Source organism: Tupaia chinensis, unplaced genomic scaffold (assembly GCF_000334495.1).
Source record: "Tupaia chinensis unplaced genomic scaffold, TupChi_1.0 Scaffold142652_1, whole genome shotgun sequence".
NCBI classification, from domain to species: Eukaryota; Metazoa; Chordata; class Mammalia; order Scandentia; family Tupaiidae; genus Tupaia; species Tupaia belangeri.
In genome coordinates this window covers 449,174-466,676 of record NW_006202498.1, presented here as the reverse complement: position 1 = coordinate 466,676, position 17,503 = coordinate 449,174, and the positions used below count along the sequence as shown (strand labels likewise).

The following is a 17,503-nucleotide window of genomic DNA, read 5'->3' as shown; positions in this document are numbered from 1 at the left end:
ATATATACACACTCATACACATATATATATATATATAGGTGTGTATACACATATACAGATGTGTGTATGCATCTATACACACAACTACATAGGTATTTATAGGTATTCAGTTCTATATACACAGAATACTATGTTGCCAACAAGAGGTACAAAGGCCTGGGGCTAGCAGGTGGTATGTTGGTTGAGGTACCAGATTCCCACATGGCTGACCACTGTTCAAGTTCCAGATCCAGTGGCCTGCATATCATGCCAGACATTTATGTGCGCCCCAAATCCTGAGAGAAGAATAGAGTTCGAGAAGGGCTTGTGGTGTGGCCATACCGCTGGGAGTGATTTCTCAGTTTCTTTTTTACTTTCTCTCTCTGTGTCTCTTCAATGAATGCACATGACCTATGGAAAAAACCTAAACAATTAAACTAAATTAAATTTAAAAATACAAATTCCTGTCATTTGAAGTAAAATGAGTGATCCTGCTGAGTTTAATTTCTTTAGGTGTGATTCAGTACAAATGGATCACTTTGCCCTTGGAAATGCAGATTTTAGTCTAACTATATCTCTAGTTTTCTACTCAAGTTGTGAAAATTATTAATATGTTTGGCCTATATAAACATCATTGTTTCTCAGGCAGTAAATTTTCTACCCTATCCTCAAAAATACTCTAGTTTTATAAAAGTTAAAATAGTCATAGGAATTAAAGATGAGCAAGGAAGATGGAAACATATTTTAAAGCTGAACAATGAAATATTAATAAAAAGGACTCTCACATCAGTTTAAAAATAAAAACTGTACATATCTAAGTATATGTATGAGTATGTATAATAGGTATAGTTCCTTCCCTTCTAAATATAATAACATGATTGTCTTAAAAGATATAATTCAAAACTGAATGTATTAAGACATGGAAAGACTGCAATATGGCAAATATATATATACTGGGTGTGTAAAAATTCTATGAGAATTTGATAGAAATACAAATGTTTAGGGAGTGCTTAAACAGTATTGATCTAACAGATTAAATTTATAAAATGCTTTTACGAGTTAAAAATATGAAATTGAATTTGTTTCTATATTGCATATATAAAAATACACACAATTATGTGTATGCTACTAACAAGTAATGTAGTTTCAGACAAAATGATTTATTGGCACAGGAATATCACAGTAAAATCTAAATGTACAAATTATGATGTTTGCTTTCTCTAGACCAGCAAATTACCATAGAGAATTGAATTAAAGATTGTTTTAAAATGCAATTGAGGGGCAGCAGGTGGCATTGAGGTTAAGGCAGATGGACCCCATATGGTCATTTGTATTGTTCAAGTCCTGAACCTGGAGGCTTGAAAAACATGCTGGACACATGTGCATGTGTGTCCAAAAACCCTTGAGAAGAATGGAGAAGGGATTGCAGTGTGGCTATTCCCCCTGGAGGATGCTTTCTCACTTTTGGTCTTTCTCTCTCTCTCTCTCCTTCTTTCTTTCTCTCTCTCCATCTGTCTCTCTTTGGTGAGCATATACGCCCTATAGCAAAAACAAAAACAATAAAAATGGAGAAGAAAAAGAAAAGGAAAAAATGCAATTGATTAGAAAATTAAAGCTGAAAGAAAATATTTTTAAAATAATTTATTAGGCAAGCATAGTTATTATATTATCACACAATTTTTTTTAGTAAACAGTGTAACTGGAACTTCAGAAATCTTTATTTAGCTGAAACTTATCAGTGGCACATTCTTAGTATTGTGCTTAGAAAAGAAAAAAATGAACTAATTGTTGAACTAAAAAAGGAAAAAGAAACAGAATGGTGAGAGCCTAATAAAACTGGTTTTGAATAATGATTTTATTCCTTGTAGGTTGTTTAATTTTAGAAAATACTCACAAATTCTCTCAATCTCTCTTTTTCCTTTTCTGAAAATAAAGATAAATGTATCTATTTCAAAAATTACTATAAAGATAGTAGCATTAGTAGTTTATTGATTTTTGCTATGTGTCAGGCAGCATTCTGTTTTTTATTCATTTTATCCTTAAAACAATTCAATGTAGTGGGTCATAAAATTATTCCCATTATACAGACTTTATGACAAAATCTACCAAAGTATACAAAAATCTCACATGAAAATTCCTTGTGAAAATTTGACCACAGACTCATACATTTATAAATGGTCATTTCTGCACCTATCTAACCTCAACCTATGTTTGATCTTACAAAATGGGACACTTCCAGTCAAACTATTTTATAACTAACCCTGTAGTATATTGTCTAGTTTTCAATCTCCTACTTAAAATTTCTGCCAAAACCATACCATCATGATAAAGCCATGATGATAGAAAACCAAATCATTAAAGAAACAAAGTAAAACACACACAAACTATTTTTAATAATTATACATGGTTGTTATCCTGTTTGTAACATGTTTCGTTTACACTGGGAAAGAACAAACAAGGTTTATTGCAAAGCAGAGTTGTTTATGCTTTCAAGTACTGAGATAATGATCTTACCAATGGCTTCCATTACTATGGTGCTGGGAGAATTGTTTTTTTGCATATTATGAGGCCCTAGGGGTCCCCAACGGAGAAGAGCATAATTGACTCTTCACCACCAAAACCTATACATTAGAATATAAAAATTGCTTATTAGAAAATGGATTCCATTTTTTGACCATGTACAATTGGTTTCCTGAGAATATCAAAAAGCAAAGCTTAGCTAGAGGAGACAAGTTAGTACAATCATCTTTCTTGAAGGATAAGATGCCGAATACTTAAGAGAGCTAATTTCTTGCCAATACTGATTTGAAAAAAATAAATAAATATAAAAACTTACACTTACTATCTCTTTTTGTGAAGGATAAATAGTTCTCTAGGTAAAAGAATGTTTTTGTTCTTTTGATTTTAGGCAATATTGAAACAGACAAAAAAAGTAAAGCATGAATTTTGAGATTTGATAGTAAAATAAATACCTACCTAGCTCTCTCTTCTCATGCTCACTCACTCTCTCTCACACACACACAAAAAAGAATAGTCTCATTTTTACTAAATCTAGATCAGGCATACACATCTGTAGAGGTATTTAAGCCAGACAGACCAACTTTTGCATGCCATACCATATGCCATATCTTTGTATATATGAAATATTTTCATGTAGTGAAATCATAACCATGACAATGGTACAGTAACAGTGAAGTATCTGCTAAGCTGAAGAATCCTCTGCTCAGTAACTGTCCATTTGTCCAAAGCTACTTAATAGGTAACTCAGAAAATTTATTTCTTAATTAATTTTTAATTGCCAGGATGGGGAAATGGAAGAGAGAGGAGAAAGTATCCTCCAATTGAGCAAGGTCATGCTACAATCTGCTCTCTTCCATTTCCTCATCCCGTTGGGATATGTGGACACATGCCTGGTGTGGTTTTCAAGCCTCTGAGGTCAGGACTTGAACTGCAATAGATCACATGGGGTCCAGCTCCCCTAACCGCTAGGCCCCAGGGACAACCTAGTTACTCTGAAAATTTCTAATGATAACATTAATCTCAAAGCAGTTATTATTAGTCTCAAATGTAAATATATGTATGCAAATTTATAAATGTTCAATAAATGTTAATCTTCCTTCATTTTCTTTAATATTATGCCTTGGCAACCCTTCCTGTTTATTATTACATCTTTGTCTTCCTTCCATTCCCACTTATTGCTTTCTAAATCTCCTTATCGTAGATTATATTTGAGTCGTCCAGTTCTGATTAAATATGAACCTCACCTTCCTCTGTTTCTGTTATTTTAATAGTACCTCAAATTACTTCCCTACTCAAGACTGAGTGGTACTAAAGTTTTACATGCTGAGGGCCCAGCAAATGGCACACTAAATACGTAAAGGCAATAAGTCAAGCACAGTCACACTTTTATGGAATAAGCAATACTTCATAAATTAAATACGCAACTCTAATACAAAAAAATACTTACATTGTGAATACAAGATGCTCTGGATACACATAAAGGAAACATAACAAACATGGAATACTTCTCAGAGGAGATGACACTGAAGCCAAAGGATAACCAGCTATAGGTTGGGACGGGGCTGGCAGGTGGCACCATGGTTCAGGACTCCCACATGACTAACCATTGTTCAAGTTCTAGACCTGGCAGCTTGCTTTCTCACTTTCTCTCACTCTCCCTCTACCCCTCTTCAGTCAAATTAAAATAAATAAATAAATAATAAATAAAGCTAAAAATAAAATAGTTATTTTTTTTTAAATAAGTTGGGTAATATGGAGACTGATGCTCTAGACAGAGGGAACACTCTGTGTGAAGTCCTAAGTCAGTCAGTTTAGGCTAAAATAATTCAGAATATGTGGTGCAGGAACTAAGAAATATAGCTACAGATGCGTATGCCTGATTTAGATTTAGTAAAAATGAGACTATTCTTATTTCTTTTGTGAGAAAGAGTGAATGAGCATGAGAAGAGAGAGCTAGGTAGGTATTATTTTTTACTTGAGAGAGATTATTTGCTATAGGGTGCATGTGCTCACTGGAGAGACAGAGACAGAGAGACAGAAAGTGAGATATCAGTCTGGAAGTGGGGAGATGGCCATGCCACAATCCTTTCTCCTCCATTCTCCTCTTGGGATTTTGGGCATGCATGCACGATGTAGTCCTGGTTTGAGTGGATTATTTTTTTTAAAGGACAACATTAGAGGTGGATAAAGCAGTTAAGAAGTTGTTATTCTGGGGCTGGCAGGTGGCGTGGTGGTTAAGAGCACTGACCCTGGCAGCTTGTTCTCTCTCCCTGTGTCTCTCTCTGTCTCTTTCTCTCTGTCTCTCTGGTCAAATTAAAATAAATAAATAAATAAATAAATAAAGTTAAATAAAATAATTCTTTAAAATATACACATTAAAAATAAAGTTGTTGATGTTCCAAATGAAAGAAGACAATGGTTCGTGATGGATAGTGAGTGCCAGAAGTGGGCCAGGGAAGAGGTTATTGCAGGGGTAGAACAGAAAAAGGCATGGGCACTAACTGAGGCGTGTGAAGGAAGCAAGAGAAATCAAGGTTATTGTTTGTGACGTAGCCTGGTTGTCATGGACAAAAGTAGCAACATTTTTCCACTTTCAGGTAGGGTATGGAGACAAGGATTAATGCAATTTTGGATGCATCACATTTGAAATGTTATGAAGTGCCGTAAAAAGAAGTCTCACAAGCATTTTTTTTTTTTTGAGATTTTTTGCTATAGGACTCATGTGCTCATCAGAGAGACAGAGAGAGAAAATATAAAATCACCCCCTAGGGAAGATGGCCATATTGCAATTCTTTCTCAGAAGTTTGGGCATGCACACACCACACAGACATTTAGCCTTAGTTTAAAGCAGCCAAGACAGGACTTGAACTGCAGTTGGCCATGTGGGAGTCCAACACATTAACCACTATGCCACCTGCTGACCCCAAAGTCTTGTAAGCATCACAATATGAAAACCTAGCATTCAGGACTCTTGTCTCTTCTTAATGTGGATTTGGTATACAGGTACTTTCCTGAGGAAGAGAGTGTAATGTCATCAAAAAGGAATTCCTGAGACTTGAGAGGATGGGATTTGGAGGTATACCAGTACTTAAGGGATAGGCAGAGGACAAGGAGTCACTAAATGTGAAAAAATGAAGTTTGAAAACATAAAAAGAGAAAACCAGAAGAATTCAGTACAACTGAAGCTATGGCACAAAGAGCATTTCAAAGGTGGGAGTGGTCAAATGATCAGGTGCTAGAGGGATGATAGAAACAATAAAAAAGTATCACCCTTTAAATTTAACAACAATCCAACTATTTGATGATTTTGTAAACAATATTTTTAAGTGACAGTGGAGTAATGAGATAGTGAGAGATCTATGTTGGGTTGGTGTAGTGAAAGGAAACTGAGGTGATAGAAGTAACAGGTATATACATTCCTTAAAGAGTTAGTCTGTGAAGGAGTGGAGAAAATTGGTATGTTCTATCTAGTTCATATTTAGTGAATCAGGACCAGCAGATAGTGTAATGGTTACATCACCGAACTCCCACATAGTCCACCTTGTTTCGGGTCCCAGACCTGGTAACTTACAACTTACACCTGGCACGTGTGTGCTTGCATACCCAAGATCCCAAGAGGAGAATGGAGGAGAAGGGATTGTGATGTAGCCATCCCCCCTGGGTAATGATTTCTCGCTTTCTCTGTCTCTGTCTCTCAGGTGAGCACACACATCCCGTAGCAAAAATCTCTCTTAAAAGAAATTAGTGGATCTTCAGTGTTCAAATGACCAGAAAAGCCATGTGCTACTTAAGCTTATAATCTATTTTGATCTTCTGCACTGTCACTTTCGATGTTGGCAAAATTTCTCAATTTACTTTCTGGTACTCTGTAAGTTGCAATGATAAACTACTCTAAATATCATATTGACCCTTCCCTTCAATTTCTGTGAAGGAATTGAACTGTAACTTCCTTAACAATTTCAACTATGCATAAGACTTCTGCCAGAGTACATAAAAGATGTGTGTTATGAGAAATTACCTTGTACTCTATGAGCATGCCTGTCCTGGTCATTCTATCATAAAATGGAGATGGCTAGTCCTGGAAACAAGTTTCATACTAAGGTAACAATAGTACCTACATTAAAATTTGGTGGAGAAAATGAAATCAGTTACTGCCATATTTGATTACTTCATTTACCAATTTCAGAGTTGTTGAGAGGATTAATTACATCAAGTAATTACCTGAGACCACATTGACACAAGTTTAATGAAAAGTGATACATACATGTCAACTCTTCCCATTGTTATAGCTCGATTAACAGATCGAGATCATAGACTGACCATTCAAGCATTCCCAAGTTATTTGATCTAGATTGCTCACAAGTGAGTGATTACAAATGAATAAACAACAATCCAATTATTACAACTACATGGGTGCCTGTTATAATTTCTGAGAATTCATTTAATTATCAAACCTCAAGGTAGTGTTATGATCTTCTTTGTTTTTTTTTTTTTTTTGGAGAGGTTTTCGCTATAGGGCGTGTGCACTCGCCAGACAGACAGAGAGAGACATAGAGACAGAAAGCGAGAAATCACCCCCCAGGGGGGATGGTCACGCCGCAATCCCTTCTCCTCCATTCTCCTCTCGGGATCTTGGGCACGCACGCACACGCGCCCGGCGTGAGATTTAAGCCACCGGGTCCGAGACGTGAACCGCGGTCGACTACGTGGGAGTCCAGCGACATAGCCATTACGCTAACTGCTGGTTCCCTTTGGTTTGTTTTTATACCTCTCTCTCAAAGTTTTAAATTATGTTTCTTTGATATAGTAGAAAACAGAAAATTAAAACAAAGACATTAGAACTAAGTCTGTTTTACTCTAATAGCTCTAATAAATCCATGACTGTCAAAATTAAATTATTTAATACACACTTGAAAGCAGTTCGCATTGATAGCAGGATGGATGTAGAGCATCCTGTTGAGTCTTGGATGTTAGAGACAAATGAATGAAAGCATCTGGGAAGGTGAGTGATTTAGGCTGAAGGCCAACATTTGTACAGAGAAATTGTCCCCAATGTCAGCTGACAAGAGAGAAGCAGTGAAGGATATTCAAATGGAAGATAATTTGACTGCATGAGAGAGGAACAGTTCTAGCTATATATTTAGCCCATACCTTGATGTTTCCCCGAGTTGTTTTATACCAATCCAATTCGATCATCTTGCTGTAAACAAGATCATTTATAAGATGCAGTGTGTGGGAAAGGAATGTGGCATTGTTCCTAAGTGTGTAACAGACAATGGTTATGAGCTATATAATTACGAGATTTATTACCGTGACAGCGTGCCAAAGGCTGTGTGAAAATAGAGGATAGTATTTGTATTGCTTTCAGGATTTTAAAAATCAGTTTTGATGAATGGGACCTTTGAATTTTTAAAAGTGAGACAGAATTTTTAACTTGTAGTGTCTTGGTGAAACTTTCCAACAATGAGTGTCCTGTTCAACTGCTCATTCCTTCTTTGTTTCTGCTGCTGTGATTTATTAAAACATATAGTTTGCTAATCAAAAATTTTGCTTAGAATGTGTAAGGTTTGAAATGAAGCACTATTGAGTGAACATTTTGTACATTTCCCATTTCTTTTTGACAAGCAAATATGGTTTATAAATATAAGGTAAGTCAGTCAGGGTCATACTACTAGTTTATTGAAGAGCTGGACTCAAATACATTTTTTCAGGATTTCTGTGTTATGCTTGGAAGAGTCACAATTGCAGCATCCCTATTATTAAAATATAAACAAGAGTTCATAAAATCTGTTTTACCTATTTTAAGGATCTGTCACATATCAAAAGAATTACTTTCTAGGAAAATATGCTAATTATTTTCCATTTAATATTTTTCTCTTTTTGGTTAAAGCATATAACATACAGTGCTAGCTTATTTTAATTCACCAACGGGTATCAGAGTCAATAGTTTTGTTCCAATTAACACAGACTAGCATTGACTATGGTCTACATACATACTAGTAAACTGTTTCCAAGGTCTCATAATTATCCTCCAGAGGAAGTTATGTTTCAAGGGACATTTTCAGAGAAGTAAACAGAGAAGAAGCCTAAGGGGGCAAAAAAAAATCTCTCAGCATTTCCTGGGTTTTTCACAACTCTATTTCTCTCACACATTAAGTTATATACCCGCTCAAGGGCACCATTATTTTAATGATTTTTTGGCTCTGATTTTTCACTTGAGGAAATTCATTTAAAGCTCTCAGGAGTTTTAAGGTAAGTTAAGTTTGACTACATTTCCTTCATGAATACGTTGGTTGTGGGTTTTTTAGGCGTAATAATGCTAATATAGAATGTTAAGCTCATACACCCTTGAATTAGATCTAAAAGATATTATAATCTACTGATGTGACTTGTTCTCCTTCTGCGTATGATCAATAATCACCAAATAGACAAAACAGATATTCCAAAAATTGCAAAGAACTATATATAAATAAATTTAAAATATTTTATACAGGGTTCACATATAAAATAAGCATAAAATGTATAATTTCTCTTTTCCTAAATGATTTTAAATAACATTTTATAAAATCAGGTAAAATAAGTGAGTATTGACAGAAGACAAATATTACCAAATTAAAACATCAGCATGATTCAAGTCTCCTAAAGTCATTTCACATGCTCATTAGTATATTTCATTCTCTTGTACTTATAAATCACTTGAGTGCGTGAGATATTGAGCAAAGTGTAATTCTCTTTCTCTGTCTTTTAAAATCTAAAAGCTTCTCTATCTGGCCAAACTCTAGGGTCAAAAGTGAATCATATGCCATGACTTTTACTGTTGCTGATTACCTCACCATACTTGGGCACTTCTCTTATATCACCTTGTATTATGATTTATTTTTTCAGTGTTTATTTTTATAAGTTCATATAGAATGATGATGAAAATTATGGGTCCTGGAGTCAAACTGTCTGGGTACAAACCCAATCTTGACACTTATCGATAGGGTGAACTGTGGTTGTGTTTTCTCAGAGATAAATTTCCTTCAAAGTAGAGTGAGATTAAAGGATTTAACAGAAATTTTTTATGATTATTACATTACATAATACATGTCCTGAAATCAGAGTGTAATACGTGTTTTGAATAATCATTTGGAAGAAAGACTCTCTACCAAAGTGGACTATGACCTTTATTTATTTATTTATTTTTTCCTTTTTCCTACTTAGAGGTTGAGGTCTCTTTCAAGAGAGTAGCTATAATCTTCAGTCAGGCCCCAGTAGGAGCTCCAGTAATGTGGCCATGGACATTTATAATGTGCCTTTCTTGGGATACTTTTCTTATCCTGGTGGATGGCCTACTGCAGGGGTCTCCAACCTCCAATTCTTAGGGAACTGTGCCACACAGCAGAAGTTGAGCACTGGACGAGCCAGTGAAGAGCTGTATTTATAACCCTTCCCAATCGCTCTCATTACTGCCTGAGTTCCACTTCCTATCAGATGAGTGGAAGCACTAAATTCTCATAGAAGAACAGGCCCTACTGTGAATTGCAAATGTGAGTATTTAGGTTACATGCTTTCATAAACTAAGCCCTATCCCCACCCCTACCACTCAGCTTGTGGAAAAATTGTCTTCTGTGGAACTGGTCCCTGGTGCCAAAAAGGTTGGGGATGGCTGGCCTGATGCCCAGCTGTCTGTGATCTGTGACCTGGTGTCTGTCTTCCAAGAAACTTGTTTATACTAACAGATGCCCTTGTGACTTTTGTCTGAACTGTGTCCAATTTATTCCTGCTAAGACAGTTACTTTCCAGGAAAGCCCTGACTAGGAAAGAAATTAAGTTTGAGTGTGGCAGTCAAGTGAGACACAGAGGAAGCCACTCAATAAAGCACATGATCTGACAGAAGCAGCTTAGTACTTACAAAACTAGAGAAAGAGGGCAGTAGGCCTCACAGGGGGGACAGGAAGAGGAAAGCCAATTAAGACTCTGATGCTCAACCTGCAGGTGGGAAGCAGGAGAGAGAGAAAAGTATTTGTGGGCTGAAGGCTTTGTTGAAGTTTAGGACTTCACCCAAAAGAGTTTCCTGCAGATTCCTTGTTCTTCATCTTCTTCTTTTTTAATGTATTTTTTTATTCATTTATTTTAATTTGACCAGAGAGAGACAGAGAGAGAGAAAAAGTGAGAAAGCAAGACAAGAGTAGCTATAATCTTCAGTCAGGCCCCAGTAGGAGCTCCAGTAATGTGGCCATGGACATTTATAATGTGCCTTTCTTGGGATACTTTTCTTATCCTGGTGGATGGCCTACTGCAGGGGTCTCCAACCTCCAATTCTTAGGGAACTGTGCCACACAGCAGAAGTTGAGCACTGGACGAGCCAGTGAAGAGCTGTATTTATAACCCTTCCCAATCGCTCTCATTACTGCCTGAGTTCCACTTCCTATCAGATGAGTGGAAGCACTAAATTCTCATAGAAGAACAGGCCCTACTGTGAATTGCAAATGTGAGTATTTAGGTTACATGCTTTCATAAACTAAGCCCTATCCCCACCCCTACCACTCAGCTTGTGGAAAAATTGTCTTCTGTGGAACTGGTCCCTGGTGCCAAAAAGGTTGGGGATGGCTGGCCTGATGCCCAGCTGTCTGTGATCTGTGACCTGGTGTCTGTCTTCCAAGAAACTTGTTTATACTAACAGATGCCCTTGTGACTTTTGTCTGAACTGTGTCCAATTTATTCCTGCTAAGACAGTTACTTTCCAGGAAAGCCCTGACTAGGAAAGAAATTAAGTTTGAGTGTGGCAGTCAAGTGAGACACAGAGGAAGCCACTCAATAAAGCACATGATCTGACAGAAGCAGCTTAGTACTTACAAAACTAGAGAAAGAGGGCAGTAGGCCTCACAGGGGGGACAGGAAGAGGAAAGCCAATTAAGACTCTGATGCTCAACCTGCAGGTGGGAAGCAGGAGAGAGAGAAAAGTATTTGTGGGCTGAAGGCTTTGTTGAAGTTTAGGACTTCACCCAAAAGAGTTTCCTGCAGATTCCTTGTTCTTCATCTTCTTCTTTTTTAATGTATTTTTTTATTCATTTATTTTAATTTGACCAGAGAGAGACAGAGAGAGAGAAAAAGTGAGAAAGCAAGACACCAGGTCCAGGATTCAAACCATGATCAGTCAAGTGGGAGTGTCCAGTGATTTAACCACTACATCACCTGCTGGTTCCCAGGTTCCCTGTGCTAATTGGGGGATTTAGAACTGAAGGCTTCCATGGGGTTACATTATGATTGAGAGGTAGTCATTTTGGCATTATCTGTGGAGTCTTTGTGGGGAAAGGAGGTAAATGGGATGAGTCAAGTAGATTTGTATCAGGCTGACCTATAGGGCTTTGGTCACCATGTCACTGTAATAGAAGGCAGCTCTCTGATTGGCCACACTGAGGAACTGGGAGGACTGGGAGAACTGGAAACCATGTCAAAGTGACTGAATCCTGCTTCTGGTAGGAGAAAGTCCAGCTTACATTCAAACGACTTATGAGTTTAAGAATTACCTACCCCTCCTTCTCTCCCAGGATATCCTCAAGTGCTAACTGGATGATCAAAATTGAAATGGTAAATAAAAATAATTCCTGATAGTTCTACCTACTATATTAGAGAAGTTTCATTTTATCATAATGTATTTTTACCCTTAATAGAGTATTGGCCTTGTAATTACAGAAGTGAATTTTAAAAAAGTTCCAGTTTCTAGGACAAAGGATCTAAATTCTAATTGAGCAAACAGATATTTTAAACAGATAGTAATAACATCAAAGTGTCATATATGAAATATTAGCAATGTATTCAAGATATAGAAGTAGAGAAGAAAAAGAAACTAATTTTGTCTGTGGGCCACTAAAACCTTTTCAGAGAATCTGACTTTCATACAAAAATGTTTAAGACAGATGTATGAGTTTTCTAGGTCGACAGAGAACAAGAGTATCAGCTTAAAGACAGTACAACAGGCAAGTGCAGCCGTGTAATGTGAGGGGGGCAGATCTGTGAAAAAAATTTATTGCCTTGTTTCTGGAGGCTAAAGTCTAGGTATAGAAAGTAAGCAGAGGGAAGGTTAGTGAAGTTTAAATGCAAAATCCATGGTAAAGATCTTTAAACTTTACCTTTTAGATCATGGAGGTATAATCAGTTTTGGTTTTTGTCTGTTTATTTGTTTAGAGACAGCACACTGCTAATTGGCAGGTGGAGAAAAAGAAGTTAGTTTGATAATGGAGGACAAATTTTCAGACCATTGGCATAGTGCAAGGCAGATGGTGATAAGGATATACATTCAAGCAGATTTTTAAGGTAATAATAAGGACAGCCCCCCATTCATCATGTCCTTTATCAACATATACATTGTACACATTTTATTTCTCCATTACAACAGCTCCATAGAGCTGGTAAATCATTACTTCTATTTTAAGATTGAGAAATTAAAATTTCAGTTAATGATTTGTCAAGAGTCACATTGGTAGTAAAAGACAGATCTAATATGAACTCTGAATTTAGAAACATTGCAGTCTTAACTACTAAGTGAATGCATGAAAAGATACTATTTCCAAGGAAACCCTCCAATTTTCCTCACCTCTCCTTCAATAAATTCCCCACTTTGCTATACCCACAATCAATCAACCAATCAATCAATCAGTGTAAAAATAATCATCTTTATGACTCAATTGGCTATAGAAGAGACAAGAAGATGCACAGAGAGAAGCAGTACTCCCAGCAGAGGCCTCATACTTTGATCCACTCCAGCCTTTAGCCAGCCCTGGGTCCAGGGTCTGAGCCCAGTATATTCACAGAGGTTGCCAGGTTTGAACAAGAAACCATCCCATGTGAGATTGCATCCCAGACTGTTGCACTTTCTGTTACCTCACTGGCTGATCTTGCTTCTTAAAATAAAATAAGGTCATATTTTAGCCCATTTTTTTCATGTCTATAACTGAATGCCACAGACTGGGCAATTTATAAAGAAAAAAGTTTTAATCACTTCATGATTCCCGAGGTTCAAAGTCAAGGCTCTGCATCTCCTGCATCTAATGAAGGCCATTTTGCTGTTCAGGACTCCACAGAGTTCAGAGGTAGTGTAGGACAACACAGGGCAAGAAGGCAAGTGCTTGTGTCAGCTCTGGTCTTTCTCCCTTGGCTTAGAAAGCCACCAATATTCAAAAATGGAGCTTAGATGACTTTTATTCTATTTACCTCTCCAACAAATCCACCTCTTAATAGCATAGTTGAACTAAGTTTACCCCCCTCCCATATCACCATAGTATGAATTTCAGCAGATGAATTTTTAGGGCTCACATTTAAATCATATTACAGGTAGAGTAAGGCTGGAGTTGAGAGAACTTGGAAACAAAGGAAGGTAAGAAGTAGCACTTCTAAAAAGGTACAGGTTAAAATATATTTATTGGTTTCAAAGACTTTTGATTATTTTAATTCTCAAAGAGAAATTCAGTGGCTGACCCAGGGCCTTAGGAAGCCTTAAAACCTAGTATTAGGTAGGAGTTGTTTTGCTCTAATTTTAGAACTAGAACTTCAGTGAAAAACAAACAAAAACCAACCAGCCAACCAAACAAACAAACAAAAAAACACTCAATCTGTAATAAATTGGGAGGTGAGAAACTTAATTTAGAGGACTTATTCAGAGGAGATAGTAGGGATATAGTCAAGTCCTGCCACTTCTTATACATGTCAGCTAAAAGACAAATAAAAGTACGCACATTTAGAGCCCTGCTGAAAATATAAAACGAGTGGCCCAAAGCCATCCACTTGGCAACGTCAGGCCCCGATGGCCAGAGCTTGGACGTGGCAGCGCCCACCTAGCCGGGGCAGACACTGGGCAGGCTGCGCCAGGAGGCTAGGCTCCATGGCGGCTCTAGGATGACCAAGACCATGGGCTGTACTCTGAACTGTAGCTGCCATAGTTTCAAGCCCCGGAAAACACCCCATCGTCAGTGTGAGCAGTGCAGACATGGGTGGGTGGCCCATGCTCTAAGTAAGCTGAGGGTCCTCCCAGTGTATCCAACAAACCAGGTGGAGATAGTCCAGTCCAATGTGCTGTTTGATATTAGCAGCCTCCTGCTCTACAGAATCCAGGCCATTCCTGTTCACCTGAAAATCATCCTACTGGACCAGCTCTTCCGCATGTTGAAGCAGGATGAGGTTCTCCAGATCCTCCAGGCCTTGGACTGGACCCTTCAGGGTTACATACATGGATATGTGCTGCAGATGCATAAGGGAAGGTGTTGGATCACTGGAGCGTCATGGCTAGTGAGGAAGAAATGGCTACCTTTCAGCAGTTCCTTCGTTTTGGAGATACCAAGTCCATAATTGAGCTCTTGGCAATTTAAGAGAAAGAAGAGTAAGTCATCCTCATACCACCTCCCACAGTGAAGGTGAACATCAGGGCATTCATTGAGAGCTGCAGCCACAGGGGCTCCCGCCTCCCCACTCCCATGGACAAAGGAAGCCCCAGCAACCTCATAAACAACATGACCTTTATGCTGCCTTTCCAGTTCTTCAATGCTCTGCCGCCTGCACTGATAGGGTCACTGCCCAAACAATATATGCTGGAGCTGGATCAGGACCAAAGTCAGGACCCCACACAGGAAATCCACAGGCCTTTTCCTGACAGCAGCTTCTTACCTTCCAATTCCACAGCATTTCAGGTTGAAAAAGATCAGTGTTTAAACTGTCCAGATGCTGTTACTACAAAAGAAGACGGTGCCCATTTGAGTGACTCCAGTTCATACAACCTTGTTGCTAAGCTGGAAAGGACATGGTGTTCCCCTGTGGTCAAAGTGAAGCCAGAGAGGAACAGCCTCTGCACCAAGAAAGGCCGGGTGTTCTGCACTGTGTGCAAGAGAACTTCTATGACAAAGGTACCCTCAAGATCGACTGCAACACCGTCCATCTGAAGATCAAGCATAATAAGTACACCATTGAAGGGTGTAACACGGTGTTCAGTTCCCTGAGGAGCCGGAACCGCCACAGCACCAACCCCAACCCTCGGCTGCACATGCCAATGAACAGAAATAACCAGGACATAGATCTTAGGAACAGTCTGAACCTGGCCAGCTCTGAGAACTACAGGCGCCCAGGTTTCACAGTGACATCTCCAGACTGTAGTCCTCTCTCCACCTACACTGGTTCAGGGGAGGATTCCAAAGGCTAACCAGCCTTCCCAAGCATTGGGCAAAATGGCATGCTCTTCCCCAACCTAAAGACAGTCCAGCCAGTACTCCCTTTCTACCACAATCAGGCCACTCCTGCTGAGCTGGCAAACACACCCAGGATGCTGCCTTCTCTCCCTTTACTGTCATCTTCAATCCCAGAACAGCTGGTTTCAAATGAAATGCCATCTGATACCCTTCCTAAGAAAAAGTCCCGGAAGTCCCACATGCCTATCAAAATAGAGAAGAAAACTGGAAATAGCTAATGAGAAGAGGCAGATCCTCAGCTCAGATGAAGACACGCCCCTGCAAGTGGTCAGTGAAGATTAACTGGAGGCTTGCAGTCCTCAGTCAGACAGAGCATCTAAGGAGCAGCACATATAATCTGGAAGCTTAGGGATCCCTCTCCCAGGAGGACAGAGGCCCTGCCATCTTGAATCAATATTGGAGTCCGGTGGCACCATCAGCCAAATCCCTGAGCAGACCGCACACGACCCAGTAGGGACACTGAGCAGAAACCAGCTTTGACCATGGCATCAAGGGACGTGGAGGATGGTGGCCGTGAGCATCACTTCACACCTGGAGTGGAGCCCCAAGTTCCTTTTCCTGACTATGTGGAACTACAGCAGCGCTTGCTGGCTGGGGGACTCTTCGGTGCTTTGTCCCACAGGGCAATGGCTTTTTCTAGTCTCAAAGAGTCTAAAGGACTGGGGCACATAGGTCAGCAGGCATTAGCAAAGCAGAAGGAAGAGAATCGCTTCCAGTGTGACATCTGCCATAAGACCTTTAAAAATGCTTGCATTGTGAAAATGCACCACAAGAAGATACGCACCAAAGAAATGCACACATGCGTAGTCGACAGCTGTAAAGCCATCTTAACTTCCTGCAGGAGCAGAGACAGACACAGTTCATACCTAAGCCTCTACCAAAAAGCACTGAGCCAAGGAGCACTGGAGGGCAGTGAAGACCATTTCTGTACAGCCTACCTGCTGAAAGATGTGGCAAAGGAGGCGTATCAGGATGTGGCTTTCATCCAGCAAGCCTCCCAGACATCTGTCATCTTCAAGGGACCAAGTCAAATGGGAAGTCTGGTTTACCCAATAACCCAGGTTCACAGTGCTAGCCTGGAGAGCCACAATTCTGGCCTTCCCAGTGAGGGCACCATCCTGAATCTGAGCACTACCTTGAGCATGAAGTCCGAGAGCAGCAACAATTTTTCTTGGGAGTCTGATGGGGTAGCAAAAAAGGGACTGTGCTAATGGAGGACAGCAATGGAAACTGTGAGGGGCCAGGCCTTGTCCCAGGGAAAAATGAGTACCCTATCTGCATTCTGATGGAGAAGACTGACCAGAACCTTGCCAGCCTGCCTTCTGGGTTGCCTATAACCTGTCCCTCTGCCAAAAGACATACCGTAACAAAGGGACTTTTAGGGCCCACTACAAGATGGTGCACCTTCGTCAACTCCACAAATGCAAAGTACCAGGCTGCAATACCGTGTTTTCATCTGTTTACAGCTGAAAAACACACAGCCAGACTCCCAACCAGCACAACAGCCTGGCCACATCTCCAAGTCATCTCCAGAAACACAACAGCAGACCAGATATGCTCTGATTTGCCACAGTTCAGGAATTAGGTAGTCCAAAGACACGTTTCTGTTTGATACCATTTGCGCAGCAAGCCAAGCAAAAAGTGTTTGATTTGACTTCTCAGTTTTCTACAAGCAGGATGAGCAAAAAACGAACCTTCCAGGAAATTAACACTGGGGCAGCCTTTCCTATTATTAGTTTTCTTAGCCCAAGAGGTTTTTCACTGACATAAGGAAAACTTGCAGAAAT

The 17,503-nt window shown here is 39.2% G+C and overlaps 1 pseudogene; it reads left to right on the top strand.

Moving 5' to 3' along the window:
* LOC102470545 (zinc finger protein basonuclin-1-like) overlaps nt 1–17,279 on the top strand; it is a 23,105-nt pseudogene extending 5,826 nt beyond the window's left edge.
* The last annotated feature ends 224 nt before the right edge of the window (nt 17,280–17,503 follow it).